The sequence below is a fragment of the Zootermopsis nevadensis genome, unplaced genomic scaffold (genome assembly GCF_977971745.1).
Source record: "Zootermopsis nevadensis isolate Lab colony 2312 unplaced genomic scaffold, Znev_1.0 Znev_ptg000037l, whole genome shotgun sequence".
Lineage (NCBI taxonomy): Eukaryota > Metazoa > Arthropoda > Insecta > Blattodea > Termopsidae > Zootermopsis > Zootermopsis nevadensis.
The window spans coordinates 3,657,508-3,678,426 of NW_028259169.1; the positions used below are offsets into that span (position 1 = coordinate 3,657,508).

The 20,919-nt window shown below is 38.2% G+C and overlaps 1 protein-coding gene and 1 long non-coding RNA gene across 4 annotated transcripts in view; one reads left to right on the forward strand and one right to left on the reverse strand.

Annotated features, from left to right (window-relative positions):
- LOC147871839 (paired box protein Pax-2-like) overlaps positions 1-20,919 on the forward strand; it is a 207,225-nt gene that overhangs the window by 78,263 nt on the left and 108,043 nt on the right. The window lies entirely within an intron of this gene.
- Positions 1-20,919, reverse strand: part of LOC147871840 (uncharacterized) — a 137,643-nt gene that overhangs the window by 15,371 nt on the left and 101,353 nt on the right. The window contains exon 2 of the long non-coding RNA XR_015538258.1: positions 18,416-18,571. This is a non-coding gene — a long non-coding RNA (uncharacterized LOC147871840). The remainder of the gene's footprint in view (positions 1-18,415; positions 18,572-20,919) is intronic.

Genomic DNA, 20,919 nt, shown 5'->3' on the forward strand with positions numbered 1-20,919 from the left:
GACACCAATTATGCTTTTCCATTAATGAATGTTAATAGAAGGTTCAAATGTATCATTGGCCATGAACCGTTAATTTCAAGCCGTTCTCGTTCGAGTTGTAACACAGGCAGTTGAGATGGTGAAATATGCGAATAGCCAAAACTTTACTTTCTTGCTTTCACGCGAAAGGAAGAGAAGTATTGCCAAAAGATGAGTCTTGAGTAGACTTGGGGGAACAATATCGGCCCCCCCAAACAGCACCGGGGGGAAACATTACGCTCAAGTTCGCCTGATCTCCCCCCCAAAGCCACCCACTTGGCGTTAAGACTCTTGGCTTTCTCACATTCTTCTGACAATCCTCGGGTTTTAGATTGTCGACTTTTGCAATTTCAGGGGCCCTCTACTCGCTGGGTATTCGGAAACTACGTATAAAAACAGTCATCTCAGCGAATTCTACACCCGGAAAGGTGATAGAACAACTTTATTTTATTTAATGACACTCTATCATCTCCAAAAGTCGATCTGAAGTATTTAAAGATTACTTTGTTATGCGAGTAGAATGGTAGATCGAGTTGGAAGTAGCACGTAGAAAAGGCTTTTAATAAGGCGATTCTGGCGTAGGCCTACTTAAACGTTCCGACAGCGAATTTGCACAAAAGAGAGTTGAATAGATCCTCAGAAGTCTTGTCAAGATAACCAATAACCAAGCCAATATTCAAACCGGGTTCCTCTCGAGGAGAGTGTAGGTATTCCAACCAGTTTGACAGAGCGGAATTACTGGAGCGGTAGTCGCACGTGTTAATGGCAGTCCACCGTACTCTTCCAGTTTTATCATCAGAGAAAGAGATGTCGCCAATCATTGGACTGGAGGAGGGGTGAGAACATTAGCGAAAATATTAAATTTAAATTTAATCGCTGTTCGTATCAGGAATCGAACCCCGGTCGACCAACTCATAGCCTAGAGGCGGAGGCTTGAAGCTGAACACTCACCTACATCTAGTGCCAAAGTTAAAAATTCGTGGAGTTATGGGCTACCTCCACTCCCCCCCATATGTCTTCATGACGTGGTTTTTAATGAAGTTCCTAAATATCTCATTTACCCTTAACGACTCACTGTCGCTACTTGTACATCTATTTTAGTTTATTCCAGTTTATTGTAACATTATTTGAATTTATTAAAAATACTTCTGTGTGTTACAATCGCAAACAGGTTAACATATGGATATAATTTTCTTCAATAAATTTGTTGATTTGCTATTTATTTATTATTTGTAGTGTTCTGTCTGACGACAGGTCCATATATTATGAACAGGATCCTTCCAACCTCTTCAGGTTGTCAGGGACCTGCTCATACATATATACATTCTTGGCAGAGATGATCAGAAGTGATTTGCCATTGCCTTCTTCTGTGTGTGAGTGGAGTAATTGTTGGGATGCCACGGAGAAACCGGGGAAGCCCCCGGAGGAAAACTCCGTGATGCCTAGACCACGGCCTTACCCAACACAAGTTATTAATTTGAGCACCATTATATATTAATTTATATTTATTATACACTTAAAATTAATATAAATTTCTGTGAGAACTATTTATTTTTCACTATACTAGTCGTACAATATTAAAAAAAATGTACGCGGGTAGCATAAATCATACCGGTTGGCCGTGGTTTGATAACCCTTTGTTCTAACGTTTAACCTGGTGCTCTTATGAAATACGAGTAGGCTTAATACGAACAGAGCAAAAATTGGTTGTCCATTAATGTGACACACTCTCTCCTTATATCTCTCACTGAAACGTAATTTCGCTTTGATATTTATAATCTATTGGATTTACTGAATAAATGCATCCAATATATTTAGTCATATATTATACAAATAATGAGAAATTTATAATAATTTAATTTTATTGTTAGCTGAATGATTTGAATGTATTAAAGTTGTTGTCAGATTACAAAAGCCAGCAGATAACACAAATTCCATTGTTTTGTACGGACTCTGTACTTCAGTGTAGAGAAATGATTTATGCGAATTCGATACGTAATGGAATGCAAACGGAAATCAACTGTTGGTGAAGGGAAGAGAAGATTCTGTGCGTGGGAAGTTGAAAATTTACATGCGGCCAGGATACATTGCCACATCGATCATTAAAAGTTATTAATGTCATTAATAGACCACTGGGCGTAACAGCGACACATGTCGTTGTCCATTTCAAAATTCAGAATAAATGTGTGTTGTACGGGATCCTGGTTTTGTATTAGACTATTTCATGACATCGTATCAGCTGCTGACGTTTTGCACCACGAAACGATGTTAATATTGTTGTTTTGGATGGTAAAGTGTCCATAGAAGCGGTTGTCTGTTTTAATAATTACTGCTGAGCAATGCTAGGTAAATACAAACAATTGGCGAAGAACTTACGTCCGGTATTTTCAAAGTCAACTGCTTTGATTTTGAGAAAGAGGCTCGATAGGGGCTCCATATTCACTAGAATCAGTTCTGACACAGTGTCGTTAAAAAGATATGCTTCCCTTTAGGAAATAGAATCCGTACAATTCGCCTGATTCCAGGATCAAACGAACAGAATGCTCCACATGAAAATATTTTATTAACAATTATTCTTTTAACGACGATATATCAATTGCACTGGTTATGTCGCATCTCTTAGGCAAAATACATGCAATTACTAAGGAAGAAAATTATATATTCACAACATAGTAAGCGTATTGAAATTTGTAATGCAACTTTGACCCGTATAGTGACATGTCGCTATATTTACAGATTTTTAAAAGACAACATCAAATATAGAATCCTGTCCGGCTTACTAACTCACGTCTTGTGACAGATTCTTTTCTTGAAACCCTCACAGCCGCTCACGTGGTCAGAACTGTAAATCCCCTCCTCTGCATGAAACTCTCCAAGATCCGTTACTATGTTCGCAAGTTCTGAGTCAAAAGAATCAGGTCCTTAAGATCCACTTTAATATTATCATCCCGTTTACTTCCTAGCTATCTCTTCCCTTCAAGTTTTTGTACGTGCTTCATGTCCTCCCCATCTTATTTTCCTAGATTTAGTCATAATACTAACAGCACTACGCGAAGAAAGCTGATGGTTGTGGAAGTTTCTGATTCATTCTTTCGCTTAATTTGTCTTAGATTCAAATATTATTCTGCGCACATTCATATTTTGTTCATCAGAGTGAAAAGCCATGTTTCATACCCATACAAAACAGCAGGAAGAATTTTATTTTATAAATGTTTGTCTTTTTGAAAACGTGTGACTGAATTTTACATAGAAATTTGGAGGAGGATTACGTTGTGACTTAAACGGTTTTCGCCGTTGTGCTTGGTATTCGTTGTAATATAATATCGGTTGAATTAGGCATAGGTAATGAGCAAAATATTGGGGTCGGGGTTCAAGGGGGGAGGGGTAGAAAGGAAGGCAATGACGCTTGAAATTTACAAACTTTGAACCGAGCGGAACAGCAAACAGCTAAACAAAACACTCGTGGAAACGGTTCACTGCTCGCCTGCTCGGAGCCGAAACAATGCACTGGCCAATAAAACACGGCACATTTATATAAAAATATTCTAATTTAGTATCCTCACTATTTCTCCACGTCCGCTCCAGACGCCACTGTGCAGTGTACAGGCTTAGTATCAACATCTGGTAGCAGACAACGTCATCAGAATTCGAATGGTATAATCCCTGTAGATGAACGGATTTAACGCGCCCCCCAGAAATAATCACGATTTCAGATTTTGCAAGATTAAATTTAAGAGGAATAAATTTCACATCATTCCTACTTAATTGTTTCTAAAGAGAGCAAACAACTATCAATGTGGCCGATTAAAAGTATGTGACTGATTTTGACAAAAGTGCACTACAATTTATAATTTTTTTTTGGGGGGGGGGATTCCCCATAATATTTTTTTATAAGAACAAATTCCCTCTCACGCTACTCCTGAGAGCTGTTAGTCCAGTCAGAGAAGGTGGATGCTCCTGTTCTCATAAACGCCTCGTGATGCTAAAATCCATTTTTCCAAAGATGTTTCTTTATATAACAAATCTAGGTGATGAATAATGTCTAAAACACTAAACCTTGTGATTTTTGAAACTTTTAATTGGGACTAATCGGAAAAATGTTTCCTTAATTTTAAGTAAGTACACATACTACTTACTTTAAATGAATCTGGAACAAAGACTTGTATAAAAACTGTTCATTTATCAACGAAGGCGTAAGATAAAATGACGTAGGAAACAGTTTTTTTTTTAAGATATACAATTTTTGTTTCAAACATATTGTGTATACGCATATAGTATTATAAATATCCAACCAACACCAAGGAACAAAATCCTTTTTAAAATCTACTAGTTTCTCAACTTGTTAAGAAATTCTCTGCTAATTACCACGTTTACAAGAAACCATCAAAGGTCGTTCATTACTGGGACATCAATCCAGTCTAGTCACAGAATTCCTTTGTTATTTTCGGAGATCAAAACATGCAACAGACGGACAGACTTAACTTTTAATTTATGAGTTTACTTCATGGATTTCATGGAGAAATTACATAACCTAAAATGGAATCATGAATCTCAGCTTCGCATGATACATTTACCTTACCGTACTATGTACTTAATTAAACCTAACTATCATTTCCTTTGCTACACTGACTTGCAGATTATTTTGTCGTTTTAATATATCATTTTACGTAACATTTCGAGTATAAAATTATATAGCAGTAAAGACCTTTAGATGGATAATTGAACTTCAAGGTCAATCTCTGGTTCGTGGGAATCCAAGAACACACGCCTCGGTATATGTCTGCAAGGGCTGCGTTGTATATGTATTGGGCCTTGTGTAGTATTGTAATATTTAGGTTATTCGTATTAACTATCTCCCTGGTAGCAAAACCCGCAGGTCCAACACCGACAGCACCAAAGCCCGCCACCTGACACGACCCTGAGTCAACTCCATCCATTTGCCATCCTCACAGTCCACCCCCCTAAAGCTCATCTTCATATTATCCTCCCATCTCCTCCTTGGTCTTCCCAGTGGTCTTTTCCAGAAGAATTCCCTGCGTAAGTCCTGTGTGCACCCCCTTGCCTTCTCCCCGTGCGTGGTACATGTCCAGCCCATCGGAGCCTCCTAGATCTCACTGTCCTCACTATGCTAGGTGACCCGTACAATTCACACAGCTTCTTCTTATTCAATATTCTAAATTCCCCAATTATTTCATCCCTGCTAGGTCCAAATATCCTCCTGAGCACCCTGTTTTCAAACACTCGTAATATACATTCTTCCCTCAAAGTAAGAGACCATGTTTCATAACCATACAAGACACCCGACAAAACTAATGTTTTATATACCCTGATCTTCGGAGTTTTGAATGGTTATATGTGCTAGACCTATGAATTTTCAACGCAATCCTTATTTCTGAGCTTAATTTCAGAAAAAAATCCCTCGTTTCTAAGGCCTTTCATCACGCATTGGTGCGTGCTTGTGGGGGTGGGACAGATGTTAGGGGTGCCCAACACGTGAGCGGAAGTCAACAGGTGACAGACAGATTGGTGAACAAGTGGATAATTAGAGTGGATGAAATCGTGATTAAATTACGACACGCGATTACAATTGTCAGATAATATAAGTTACAACAGGTGCGTTCAAATCAATGACATGATTTTATATTAAATTCCTGTTACATGAAGCCGTAGTTATAATAGTCTATTTCGTTATTATTTCTTACGTTAATTAAGTCAACAAGGATAAGATAGGAGAAGCATGTAGCACACCAGAGACATATGTAGAAGAATGAGTTACATCTTCGGCACGAAAACCTCAACGGAAGATATCACTTGAGTAACCTGGATGTAGATTGCAGTATAATATTAAAATGTTCCTACGAGTACAGGAAACCGGGCATGAGATTATAGACTGAATACATTTGTTCCAGAACGGAGTCCAGTTTCGTTTTCTAATGTGGCGTCTGTGATGAATCTTACGGACCCATTTTCCATTTTTGGGCGAAGGTGTTGTTTTTCTTAAGTTTTTATTAGATGTACATATCGGTCTGTAAGTAGAAGATTGAAAGAAACACTAAAGAATTTGAAAGAATTTATAAAAGAATTTAGAGAATAAAATGCAAAATATATAAATTATAGTTAGAAAGTAACAATAAAATAAAAATAAAATGAAATAAAATAAAAGTAAATCTAAAATAAAACATACCAAAGATGTAGGAGTGATTGTTTCAAAATGGAAAAACAAACGTAATGAAAACCTCACCAAATGGAATCATATTTGAGTTTTAAGTTCTTAGATATTTTACACCTGATGATGGTTTTATAAAAACTGAAACATGTTGTGTAAATGTTCCGAAATGTAAATCGATCAATCGATATGGAACATCAATGATATTTTATTATCTTAATTATAAGAAATTTTAAATATTGTGATAAGACGGATTAAAATAAATAATTGTTATAATATTCACAATATGACGCAATTACACTATCTTATAAAATAGGGCTCAAAGCATTTTTATTTTGAACTCTGACATATTAAGTTAGTTATGTATGAACTGAGGCTATAAAGGTTAAATAAATGTTCATAATTTGTATTTGTAGTTAAAGGACGATAATTAAATTATAGATCAACGGTCTTCGTAGAGTAATTACAAAATAATTTGCTGTCAGAATAAATGGCCTGCGTTCATCGCCATCAGTACATAATCTCTAATTGAACTGCATCCTCATCGACTTCAGTACATTGTACACTATCTTAGGAAGGTATGTTGTTTAATATTATCCTTTCATGTACATATTTATACCATAATTTCTGTGACATTATCAAAAAAAAATATTCTTTCTTACAATGCAGGCTAAATTAAGTAAAGTATGGTACTGAAATCACAGGATTATGTCACAAAAATATTAATATCCTGCCTATTTTAATCTGCGATTTAATTTTAAAAGAATTCCATAACGTTGAGAATAAAATATTTATTTTATGAAATCTTATATTTGTTTGAGTATTTGTAATCTCTTTGCATGTTAGATTTTCTTGACTGGCGAAGGAACCGTTTTTAGCTTAGAAGTTCGCGTAGTAATTAATTTAAAAGCAGGTCGACTGAGAATTTACCACCGGAAACAAAACTGACTTAACAAATTTAGTGTAAATCTGACAGTTGATTTCCGAATTATTAGGTAGATAGATCCAAAGAAGATAAAGAAAGTTGGATGATATAAAGTCAGCAGTGGCTGAGACGATAGAAAATGCATATAAGGAAGAAGGAGATACAAAAAACTGTTTAGTCCTTTGATTAATATGAGCACGCAGCTTCGCGTGCATTTGTTATTCTTTTTAGGTATTTTGTAACAAAAGAGAATATATAATTGAATGCATAAAATATACCTAGTAGAAATATACTTTCAGTGTAAGGTGTAGAAATTTCTTGTGCAACTGACAAATCTGGAACATTAATAAATATTACAGCTTGGTTGTCATACGTCCTGTGTTGAGTGGAGAGAAATGTACAATGGGTCCACATCTCAGGGCGAAGTTCATTTGGGACTGCCAAGATGTAGGAGTGCCGGTATTCGTCATCAGGGGATTTCAAAAAGTGTACACACGCACGTGCGTGTGATGTACGCATTATTCGTTTCAAACCCCAGTCATCAGAGAGGTCAGTTCATGCGAAAAGATTCGTTTAAGAACAATACAGACGAGATAAAATGTTTTTTGTTTTGGATTCTTGCGAAGACGGTGATGAACTTTCAGGATCCATAGAATATGTAATCTTCTCAAGAAGGATTCTGCTTCTCGGAGTTTGTCAGTCAGTCACTCACTTAGTTGCATTTTCCTTCAAATAATTTCGACCAAACTGTTTCTACTCTAGTCTGATCTGATACCTTGTTTCTGTACAGTATAATTTTACATTTGTTGCATACGTTGTAAGTGTTCTGACAATTTTGTTTTGTATTCGTCTACTTTATTGTTATTGATGCACTTTTCTTGATTTGTTTTCTTTTTTTTAAAAAATTTCCTTTCAATGTTCACATGTTTTGTTAACGTGTTTCACATCTTTTCTCCATCGATGTGTCTGGTTTTCTATTTGGATACAAAACTCCAGTTTTGGCTCGATACCAATTTATGACTGTGAAGTTTTTGTGACTAAATTATACTGGCCTCATGCCACGTCATAGTAAACCTCTTTCTTTGGAACGTAATGCTTCAGGTTATAAAATCTGTCGTGGCTTATCAGGACTTGAAAGACAAATTCAGGATAATTAGATAAAAAATGTCATCAACCCTTTTTTCCCCTATCAATATTTTTTGTTCGTATTTGCGTCCAGCGGTCACAATAAAATAAAACGTACTTTTTAAGCTCTGACAAAATTTGCGTACATGGGTGTACAATATAATGGGGGGGGGGGAGAATTAATGCAAACGTCGTATTGGATAGAAAAAGAACACAGACCCACTATTCCTACAGTATTTATCAGAGTTCTGCGTTCGGAATTAAGAACATTCATTTGTATACGTTGAAAAATGCCGTAGTACGTGTTAACGAATACAAACACACTGAACTTGCTTTTCTTGGCTGTATGAAAGAAATTGTGAAATTTAACACGTCAAACACCTACGTACATCCAACATCTGACAGTGTTTTCGCTGAAGGATCAGTGTTGTTTGTTGCAACTTCTCCACATGTGAAACAACTGTTTTTATTCAGGCCAATTTTTCATTATTTGCTTTCGAGTTTTTCTTCATTCCGTCTTTCTCCTTCACTATTCTGTGCCCCGTTTTTCTCTCGTTCCAAACACCGGTGCGACTGATACAGCAAAGAATATTCCCAAGCTCACTCCTCCATCTTGTTACCCCCCCCCCCCCCCAAAGGGAACTGGAGGAGTTTGTCCTCCCTGTGCTCTGACTGAAAACGATATCATTCTCTGTACTGAGAAGGAATGGTCGTGCCTAAAAGAACATCTGCGTAAAGCATATGATGGAGCATCAGGCTGAAGCAACCATGAAATTCAAATCTCATCTCCCAGCATAAATATTTGAAGCACTCAAGACACATTACGTTGCTCCTAAAAAAAGTCTACGCTCAATAAGAAATAAAATGGGAAGACGAGATGTTGGTATACCTAATAAATTTTGGAATATTTTTTTAATAGGTATTTGTCTATACTAGAAACAAGAACAAGCAAGAATGAATTACAGAAATAAAAAATTAATGCTGATGTGGGTAACTGAATTAAGTAACATGTGCACTAATCACAGTTAACTCTTTAAATTCCGGTGGTACTTATGTGTACCGCCTACGTTAACAATCAATAACTCTGAATTTCGTATTTGTGGTTCGTATGATTATTTCCGTAAACAGCGTTAACAATTTGATCTTTGTAATAATGAAGGCGTGTGTTTTCTTTTCGGTACGGACTGATTTCTTAGATATTATTTAGACGAGTTTCGGATTCAAAGGGTTAAAAATAATTGGGGCTTATATGAAAGAAAACAACTACATGCAACTGGTAAATACAGTCTTTCTGACGTCTGAGCCTACGATGGTTTGCGCATTTCGTTGTGTTTGTGAGATTTCTATCCTGTACATTTAAAGGATAGTCAATACGTGACATCTCGGACGCTGTCCTATGTATTAAGCAGCTACTATGTGCCGAATGTAAAATGGACATTTTGGTATACCAAGAGTAAGGAAATAGACCATCATCTATGAGAAACAAGTTCGTATATTTCTCTCCTTTTTTTGTATGAAACTTTTTAGAATTCGTGTGAATTATTCAGTAGCTATTAAGTACAAATCCTTGTACACACGGGACTCCATCCTTTACTGTAAAAACGTTTCCAGCGGATTCTTTAAAAAAGGGGTGAAAGTTTTGATTAATTTTATTTTTGTTCTGTGCTAGAAAGCGGCGTATAAAATGAATGAATATCCGATTGGATGTATGTAGCATTAAGTCAACTCGTGAGCGTTCTAAGGTTCGAATATAATTGCATAACTCAAACTACAAAGGCAGAGACAAAAATTATTACTTCAATAGTTTGCGCAGAAATGTTAGTTTGACTCTAATTTATTCGGTCAATGAGAAGTCTGCATTTTTTTAATAACTCCGCGGACCAGAAGCTTTTTGAGTTGCCAAGCTGGTTAGTCAACGACACATACCAACCTTATAAATCAAATCAAGGATCGTGGTAATCTGGGTTAAGACACATTACAGTTTTGCGGGTGGTCGCAAGATTGTCGGTGGAACAGTTCCTGGAAAGAAGACTGGGGCAGCAGAATTATCTTAAATAATGGTACCAGATGCAATATTACACGATATCATAGCAGAGAATCACAATCTGTATTTTACAGCCGTGGATAACAAAATAAAATAAATAAAATCTAAACAAGTACATACCTGAATAATGCGCCTTAAAAATTAACCATTCGAAACCGAAGATAACCGAAATAATATTTAAAAATTGATTACTTTAAGATCCTTTATTACAAAGACCAGTTGGATAATTCTGTTCAAGAAAATCGCTCTATACTCTTGATAAACATGCGAAACCCGTAAATGCACTGTGCTAGAAAAATCCTGAGCTACTCATTATCGAAGTGAGTAGTACATATGGTTACCATTAGGCTTTAATCGGTTAAGAGCGTTAGGAATTAAAGCGTAATACAAATAAGTATAAAGTCTGCCGACCTCACTGGTTTATTAAAAGTTTTCCAAATAAAAGAAACGTCTTTCAATTTGCGCATTGCGTCACGGTATGAAGCCGCTGTAGCTTCAGAATTGAAAGTAATCTGCATTTGATCACCAGTTTACAGAAATTAATGGGTTTTTATAGATTACATTATCTACTTGTATTACTTGCAAGCTAGAAAACTAGCTAACTAACTAACTAACCAGATGGCTTACCGAACCCGAAGATTCATCACCGAATTCACCAATACCCTCCACTGGACCCTGCCCTGGGCCAACAAAATCCAACTGCCTTTAACTCCTATCTCCCATAGATCCCGCCTGAGGTTATCCTCCCATCTACGTCTAGGTCTCCCCAGAGGTCTCTTCCCCTCAGGCTTCCCAAATAGTGGACCCAACCAACCAGATGGCTTACCGAACTTGAAGGTTTATCACCGAATTAACCAAAGCCTTCCACCGGACCCTGTCCTGGGCCAACGAAATCCAGTCTCCTTCAACTCCTATCTCCTATAGATCCCGCCTGAGATTATCCTCCCATCTACGTCTAGGTCTCCCCAGCTGTCTCTTCCCCTCAGGCTTCCCAAATAGTGGACCCAATCAACCAGATGGCTTAGGAAACTCGAAGGTCCATCACCGAACTACCCAAAGCCCTCCACCGGACCCTGTCCTGGGCCAACAAAATCCAGTCTCCTTCAACTCCTATCTCCCATAGATCCCGCCTGACATTATTCTCCCATCTACGTCTAGGTCTCCCCAGTGGTCTCTTCCCCTCAGGCTTTCCAAATAGTGGACCCAACCAACCAGATGGCTTACGGAACCCGAAGGTTCATCACCGAACTAACCAAAGCCCTCCACCAGACCCTGTCCTGGGCCAACAAAATCCAGTTTCCTTCAACTCCTATCTCCCATAGATCCCGCCTGAGGTTATCCTCCCATCTACGTCTAGGTCTCCCCAGCGGTCTCTTCCCCTCAGGTTTCCCAAATAGTGGACCCAACCAACCAGATGGCTTACGGAACGCGAAGGTTCATCACCGAACTAACCAAAGCCCTCCACCAGACCCTGTCCTGGGCCAACAAAATCCAGTTTCCTTCAACTCCTATCTCCCATAGATCCCGCCTGAGGTTATCCTCCCATCTACGTCTAGGTCTCCCCAGCTGTCTCTTCCCCTCAGGCTTCCCAAATAGTGGACCCAACCAACCAGATGGCTTAGGAAACTCGAAGGTCCATCACCGAACTACCCAAAGCCCTCCACCAGACCCTGTCCTGGGCCAACAAAATCCAGTTTCCTTCAACTCCTATCTCCCATAGATCCCGCCTGAGATTATCCTCCCATCTACGCCTAGGTCTCCCCAACTGGCTCTTCCCCTCAGGCTTCCCAACCAGTACCCGGTGCACACCTCTTGTCCCATCCATGCGCGCTAAATGCCCTGCCCATCTCATTATTCTCGACTTAATCACCCTGACAATACTGGGGGAGGAGTACAAATTTTTAAGCTCGTCATCATGCAGTTTTCTCCACGCCCCATCGTCTTCTCTCCTAGGCCCTAGGCTAGAAAACATGTGTAGTTATTTTATTTCAGTTTTAAAGATCAGTAACACGCCATATTATTTCTTTCATTTCGTATTCAGGATAAACACTTTCCATGCCCTTTCGAAATCCTGTTAAAGAAAGTGATATATCGCCTTGTCGATAAGATAGATGTTATAATAACGCATTCTTCTGGGAAAGTAGAGATCTCTGGATACTTTAAAATATTTTTGCAGGAGTTGGGCCTTCGACTGACGTGGCCTGCTACAGAAACGGACCGTTCAATTGGGATGCTGTATTCTGTACCACTTCCCTGCCCCCTCTTCGCTGCTATTCTATCGCAGACACCCCCCCCCCCTTACGTCCGTGTTTGACAGTTCTTTTAAATTACAATTCCTTTGGCCTCGTCCGTCTCTTTAAATACTTTTCATATCTCACGGTTTGGCCTGCCATCTTTTTTTTTGTTAAAATTCGAACCTGTAATTCTTCTGTACTGTAAAACTGCAGTTGTGTGTATGTTTATTGGATATATTTTTTAAATGACGTTAAAATTCCGTGTTAGGGAAAAAATGTATTGGTTTCTGCTATTATTTTAAGTCTACAGGTGTCAAAAATGTAAAATAACAATGAGAAGATGAATGGAAAGTCTTAAATATAGGACACTCAGAACACTGTTTCATTCTTAAAGAAAACAGAAAACACATTTAGATGGACGCCCTGATTTATCGGATCCAGTAAACAGATACGACACCAGCATGTTTACATTAACTTAACACAGGTAATCACATGCTTACACATTCAGCTAATTGTGAAATTACTGTTGTCTGAATGCTGTAACGTCACGTAATAAATAGATAGAGTAGTAATTTAGCTCAAATTCATTAACCCTTTGAAGCCGAAGATCGTCTGAATATTATTTATGAATTCAGTCCGTACCGCGAAGAAAACACTATACCTCACCATTACGAAAATCAGCTGGTTAACCCTTTGAAGCCGAAGCTCGTCTTCATAATATTTACGAATCCAGACCGTACCGCGAAGAAAACACTTCACTTAACCATTAGAAGTCAAATCAGGCGGTACCACATAAGATTTAACATCCCGGTCAAAGCCTTAATATAAGCAGTCACATGTTTGGGTACGGGCTCATATGTAGGTGTCTGTCTGTATGCACTAATGCTTTGGAGAGGTTAAATACTAGCGAAACTAATTGGATGCCACTTAACAATACACTCGTAACAACCATCATTCGCCGGAAACAAGACACTGTGTTTCTTAAACGAAACCTCGAGGTTGTTATTTGTAAATTACTGAAATGAAACGTGTTATAAGACCATAATTTTACCTTTAGTTTCGTATTGGTTTGAAACTTGGTCTCGGACCGAAGGGAGGAGCGGGTTCTGAGAAGAATATTCGGACCCAAGAGATGAAGGAAGTTGCATAATGAGGAACTAGATAAATTGTGCTCCTAGCCAGATTTGGTTAGATTGATTGAAGTCGAGGAGGATAAGATGGACAGAGCGTGCAGCCTGTTAGACGTTTATCGCCATCGACAGGCATCAGACTACACGGTCAACATCCCAGAAGACATTCATCGTTTAGAAATTAAATTGTGGTTAAAATATCAGGACACTGAATTGTTTTGTCACAGAATAGAAAAACCCATATTACTACTCAAATTCTCCGTCTCGCACTGCTGACTCATAGACGCTTCGCCTCTGCGGACATGTACGTAGTAGGACTGTGACGTATTTACTGCACATTTTATTGGACGTTTTAAAGTCACTTCACTTCCTATGATCGCAATAAGCAACTAACAGAGAGCCGTAACGAACATTTTACGTTTCTCAATTTCTCCTACTCGGTTGGTGAACTACACATTCAACCATGTAATGTGGCTTCTAACCCACAAGACTGCTCCCATATGTTCGCGATTGCAAAACTTTATTCCATGCAAACATAATTGCTGGTTTATACTTTAATTACTGGACTAATAAAGTCGTAAACCTATTTATATTGTCGTGGATTGCGTATATCGTGACCGAACCTCTTTTTCTTTTGAGTTTGCGTTCTCAGCCCGTGTACGTTTTGGGTTTAGTACAAGAATGGTTTACGTGTTATTAAAGTGATCTTCATTTTCATGGCTTTCTATGAGTATTCAAGCGTTTTAAGAGATATTTCTATTGTTATGAAGCCAGAAGTTTCATCTCAGCTCAGAATTTTTACCCTGTTTTGAACCAGTTCGTTGAAGTTTATACTCCCATGTTTGATAGCCCTAAAACCCATTTTAATATTCTGTTTCCTTTTTATTTATATATTTCTGCTTCATGTTCTTGACGTTATGACCATTAAGTTTTCATTTAAATGTGTAATTATCTATTTTTAAAATAATATTCTTTCCACTTTAAATAGAAGTACGAAATTTGAACTGGGAATTTTTAACCTACTTTCTTCCCATTACGTATTTCGTGCTACACGTAGCTTAATACTAATCTAGAATATAATTCATAGAAAAATTAACCTCTTATCGTATGCAATATCGGTCATTTACTAAGTTGAATCGTCTCTACAGAGGATTGTCCACCTAACACCGGGATTTTGCGGTCCACAGCTTCGATATTAACTGTCTGTAGCTTTCATTCTCTTACTATATCATATTTGTTCTTATAACTGTAAACATACTCAACCCTTTTCTGTTTCCAACCATATATTACTGATTTAATAATCTCATGTTATTATTATTATTATTTAGTGTTCTGTGTGACGACAGGTCCATATGAACAGGATCCTTCCATCCTTTTCTCGGACTGGGACCTGTTCATATACGTTCTTGGCAGATGATCCAGAAGTGGTTTGCCATTGCCTTCTTCTGTGTGTGAATGGAGTAATTGTTGGGATGCCACGGAGGAAAACTCCGTGTTGCCTAGACCACGGCCTTGCCCAACACAAGTTATAAATTCGGGCACCGCCGGGAATCGAACCCGAGACCCCAGGATTACAAGGCCAGCGTTCTAACCGCTAGACCACCGTACAAAGATATTTCTCGCATTTGTTTGTTGCTTTCCGCTGCTCATCTGTTCGTCACTGGTATTTACTTAAACCTTTTATGGTCAATATACCCTAGTCCACACGGGCGTTACAGCCTAGAAGACCAACTTCGAAAAGTCGATAGCGTAGTAGGTATATTTAACTAATTATTTTTATTAAATCCCGATTTTAAACACGTGAGTGTGCGTTCTAAAACCTAGCTCGTATATTATTGCCGCTGGTTGGAGCATGCAAAGTAACAGCTAGCATTTACAATCAACACGCAACGTTATCTTGTAAGGACCTCGTTAAAACTGTCTCGGAAATACATTAAATTCCTAACGCACACGTTAATGTTTGAACTAATGGAAGTGCGTTGCTTGGTTTTACAGTAGTGAATTTTATGTAGCGAAGAGACCTCTCTTAAACTGGGCATCCGTTTAACCTGCTGTGGACGAAGTATGGCTACCAATAATTAGGGTTTGGTAATATTAAATCCGCATTTTCGTGTTATGACTTCTTTGCAGAACGTGTGGAAAGTGTTTGGCGTAAGGAAGTCGTGTCTGCCTGAATTGTTTCATATCTTAAATTATTTAATTTAATTCACTCATAATATATTTGTGTCCGTATTCATCTGTGTGCTCCGTACATTATATGAATCTCATATTAAACGTTGTCAGCTTTACCAAAACGAATCTTTTTTTTTTTTTAGAAAAAAATTGTCATTGGAATCTCGTTTTATTAGAAATATTTTAATGTCTTGTGTACGTACTTATTAATTCATAGACCAGAGGTAGAAACCTTTGACGGACTTCGGCGAGGGTGGAGTCCCAGGAATATATTGGTTTTATTCCTAAATTCATGTGTAAATTCACCATATGGCACTACATGACTTTTTATCTGAATTTCTGTAATGAGGATAACGTTAGCGTTTGAATAAAGTGTCAGAATTATAAAGTGCGCGTTAAAAGAATGGTAGATTTTATGTACGTATCCTGTATGTCGCTATTTGCAACATCAGCTTACAATTGATACGAATTCGTAACAAGGAACTATACGTACTTTTTGCGTAAAACGATTTGGAAACCTTCCTGGTGGAAAAACAAAACACTGGGACACTACCGCTCTTAACGGAAGAGTTTTGAATTACGAGTAATGGCCAATAATTAATTGCAAAAGGAAAAAGAAGATAGGGGTCACTTCCCGCCTTCTGCCATTATAAATGTTCCAAGTGACAAACTATGAGTTCTAAAATTTAATTTGCGGTAAATACGTGTATTATCTGATCCCTTTCCGCTCGCGTTTGCAACAGTCCTTCCGTCTCTGTCTAGATGGAAAGTGGTTTCGTGCAGCGTCCAGGCATTAATTAAAATCTCGCCAGTTACCGCTGAATGCCGTGCTGTAAGGATGACCAGGTGAGTTGCAGAATTGGCGGTGTCTTAAAACTTTCATAAAGTCTGAAAGAACTTCTGATTCCCATGTACTGTCTATGTGCTTTCGTCGGTATATACTTGCATACTCCATGGCGCCTAGTTCTTCCTGAGAAGCCAGCAGTCGCTCAGCCACTCAACGAATTTCAAAATTTTTATGAAATCCAAAGGTTAGTTACTATGTTCACAAGAGACAGCCACTGTTTAGTGTCCTGAGGCGGTTGAACCTAGTTCTTAACGCATCTTTCTCTCAGATCCATTTTAATATTATACTCCCACCTAACCGACGGTGGTCTAGCGGTTAGAACGCTGGCCTTGTAATCCTGGGGTCTCGGGTTCGAATTTATAACTTGTGTTGGGCAAGGCCGTGGTCTAGGCAACACGGAGTTTTCCTCCGTGGCATCCCAACAATTACTCCATTCACACACAGAAGAAGGCAATGGCAAACCACTTCTGGATCATCTGCCAAGAACGTATATGAACAGGTCCCAGTCCGAGAAGAGAAAAGGATGGAAGGATCTTGTTCATATGGACCTGTCGTCAGACAGAACACTACAAATAAAAAATAAAAAAACTCCCACCTAGTCTAGATCTTCTAGTGGTATTTTTCCTTCTGGTTTTCCCACCAAATCCCTGTATGCATTCGTCTTCTCTCCCTTGCGGGCAGCCACCCATCTCATCTTTCTTGAATTAATCAGTCTAATTATATTTGACAAGGAGTAAAACTTATGAATCTTCTCATTATGCAAATTTCTCAGCCGCATAATATTTCATTCCTTTTGGGTCAAAATATTCTCTTCAGCACCCGGTTCTCAAACACCCTCACTCTTTTGTCTATGTGTTGACGCTAATAATACATATAATGGGCAATATTGTGAGTGTACAAGACCATGTTTGCCGTAGTCTAAGCTACCGCTGTAATGGGAGTCTCTTTTGGGTAGCTTTTTACACATTTAGAATTGGTTACGTTTATTTACGTTATGTTACACTACGTGGAGCTATGAACTATACGCAACGCCTTGTGGAAACTGCCTTACGTTGCCCGTAGCTCGAGGAACTGCTGTTCTATACGTCTTTAACACCGAGGCAACGGAGTTCGATGGATCTAGACAGAGTGTCGTGAGTTTGTGAGTATCTTCTGCTGCGTCTTGTATACAAATTTGGTTCAAAATACTAATTTGAGATAGTAGACACGTGAAAGTAACATGTTTATGTGTTCTGTGTATGAAATACGTAAAGGAAAACAAATTTTGAATACGTGGGGGCTTCCCGTCAGTCCGTCCGTTTCTTTAGCTTGAATAACTCCTTTGTCCCGTTCTCCTCACTTAGTTTAAAGTTACGGTCTTGAAGGCGAAATATGTATTATGTCTTTTCTGGAGGACAGTGTTAGTGGGTTAGGATATTTAATCCTCAAACCAGACGCAGATACAAAATGGTCCGAATACTGCGTACTTGTGATGCTTTGAATTATTTATCAGCGTATACAGTAGCATAATCAGCTCTCAGTTCCAAGAACGTAACATTATAAACTGAAACATAGTATCGATTATCGAATCCCGGTGTTCGATGTTATTAAGCGTTCTTTGTGCAAGGTAAAAAATTGGAATGCCTGTCCGTCTGGAATGACGTTAACAAAAGCGGTTTCGTAAAAGTCATTGTGAGAATTTAAAACGAAACTTTGATGGCATGTCCACGTGTCATTTTATTAGAGCGGTATTCTTAAAGTGTGAATGGTAGTACCTTGTGTAAGGTTTGAAGTTTTCACTGCAACTAGTATGAACATGGTTACGAAGATGGCTGTCTTCTGGGTTGCAGAGACATGTAGTCTGGTAGAAGTTTACCAACGTTTCATAAGTCCTTGCTGCTTCCATCATCAGGGCGAGGCAGGAAGGACCTCTGAAACATACATTTTACATCCTACATGAATATGGCTGTTTTCTGGTATGTACACTCTGTACTCTGGTAGATACTGACCGACGTTTCAGAGAAGCTTACTGTCTCTGTGATAAGGAGTGATAAGAATTGAGTGCAACCTCAAGGAAAGACACCACCTTGGAAAATTAGGATAATATTACAATTAATCTTAAAGAATAAAGTGTGAGAATCTGGAATAGATTCAATTGGCAAAGAATGCAATACTGTGGTGAGGTCTTGTTAACATGATAATGAAGCTACCGGCTTCGTAAAAGACGCTAAAGTTCTTGTCTAGCTAAGCAACTGTCATCATCTCGAAGACTGTGGTGCTTAGAGTCAGTATGTTTGAAGACACGTGTAGTGATCTCGAAATTTGGAGATTGATCGGATTCAAATAAAGCCGCGACTTGAAGGGTGTTAGTATCCCGAATTGACTGCACCCGGTTTGTCTGCGTGACAAAGGTTCATATAACGACACGTATTCAGCAGTACTCATTTTACAGCGTCGAATGGCAGGATATGAATGGGCGATGAGTTAGAGGCTATTATCCGGACAGCTTGTAACCTCAGCTGAAGCTGGTTATCTCTTGAATGCAAGTCAGACACGATATCGCTGAACTAACCTTCTCGAGATTACGTGTTACATTTCAGAGTATATGATAAGGATATGCATAATTTGTACACATTTATATTATATATTGCTGGCGTCTCCAGGAGGAACAATGCATGACGTCAGATTAAGTGTTGCTTGAAAGCAGTTCGGGAAGTGGTTTATGTGTTAGCTGTAAAAACAGATACAAAACTGAATTGAATACACGAAAATGCAGTGTGATCGAGATCAGTTTTGCTGTTATTCTAGTGTGAATTGCATTCTGTTGCTTTTGTAGTTCAGTTCAGTTGTGTAAATAGAAAAAGTGCAATACAAAAATTGGAATATTAATTATTGTTAATAAACTTGAATCTACTCTTAGTAAGTGGATAAGGTGATCTGTAAAGCAGGCTACTTTTTAATAAAGAATATCAACTGTTGAGTTTTTTTGAAGGGGGGAACGAAAGTCCTCATCTACCGTTCATAGGCCGATATTATACTGTAGATTTATTTTGATTGATGGAAAAATATTAATAATTTTTACATTGAACTTATATATGAATCTGTTTCATCAAACATAAAATATATTTAGAATATAACTGGGCCGTGATGCTGAACGGAATATTTCATTTGTAAAATTGAAATCTTATTGAAGTAGGGAGTAGAACCGTGTTCGCGTTTGAAGTCTGTTCGTCTCTTCAAATTTTTTTCCGCTTGAATACTCATCTTAATCTGTTTTAAATCGATTCAACTGCAGTTCTTAAGCGGAAAAGTGAATTCTGTTAATCGCCGAGATGTTGAGCATTACACATAACTGACAAGCATACAATTTTCCTTGTCTAAATACCTTAATTTTTACGTTATACAGCATGTATAAACGTATCCATTCGTAATGTAATTTATACATAAAATTTTCTAAAGACATTTCTCCGTGTGGTGTCCATCCAAATTTTAAAATTCGTTAAATTTACTTACCAGAGTTTATGTCGCAAGATTAGTTATCTTAGAAGCTTTAGCATTCTGCATATAAAGATATTGTTACATGGTATGTGGTCCCTGAGACACTGTATAACGGTTCATGTAGTTTATGGCGGTTGCCTACTTTGTACTTTGGAAGGGGTATCGTGGGAACAACGGATCGAATTTGGAAACCGGATATGGTATCAAGAGGCGTCCTTTGTTGAATATAGTAGACAGACATGAGCTCTTCACCTTGATAACTGTTCACAATACCTTATCACGCTTACCACGCTCGTGCAGACACAGTCCACTCTCAAAACGTGGAAGGTACGAGCAGTTTTCCACAGGTGTCCAGATTTGAATTTTCCATTTGCTAAGAATGGAATGGAATAACAGTATCAGAATTGATCTATGTTTTACTGGGTTTTGAGCATGTGGATTTCGTTCAAATGCCTCAGTATCGTGTCCCGTGACATGATTTGTTATCGGTGTTAAAAATTGCTCTTCTGATTGGTTGGTTAGATACTCCGTTGGTCACTTGATTAACTTTTATGGTGCACACTTCTACTGTCACGTTACCTGTAACTGATTGAAGAGAATGGCTCGATAGTGTTACTGGATGATCTAAGTTCGATTCCAGACCAGTCCTCTGTTGCTTCATATTCGGGAATTCCAGATTTCATATCTCGGCCCAGGAAATTTTTATCTTGTCTAAGAATTTTTCGTGGTTTTTTCTTAGCCCCTCAAGGCAAGTGTTAGAATGTTACCTTAAACTGTGCCG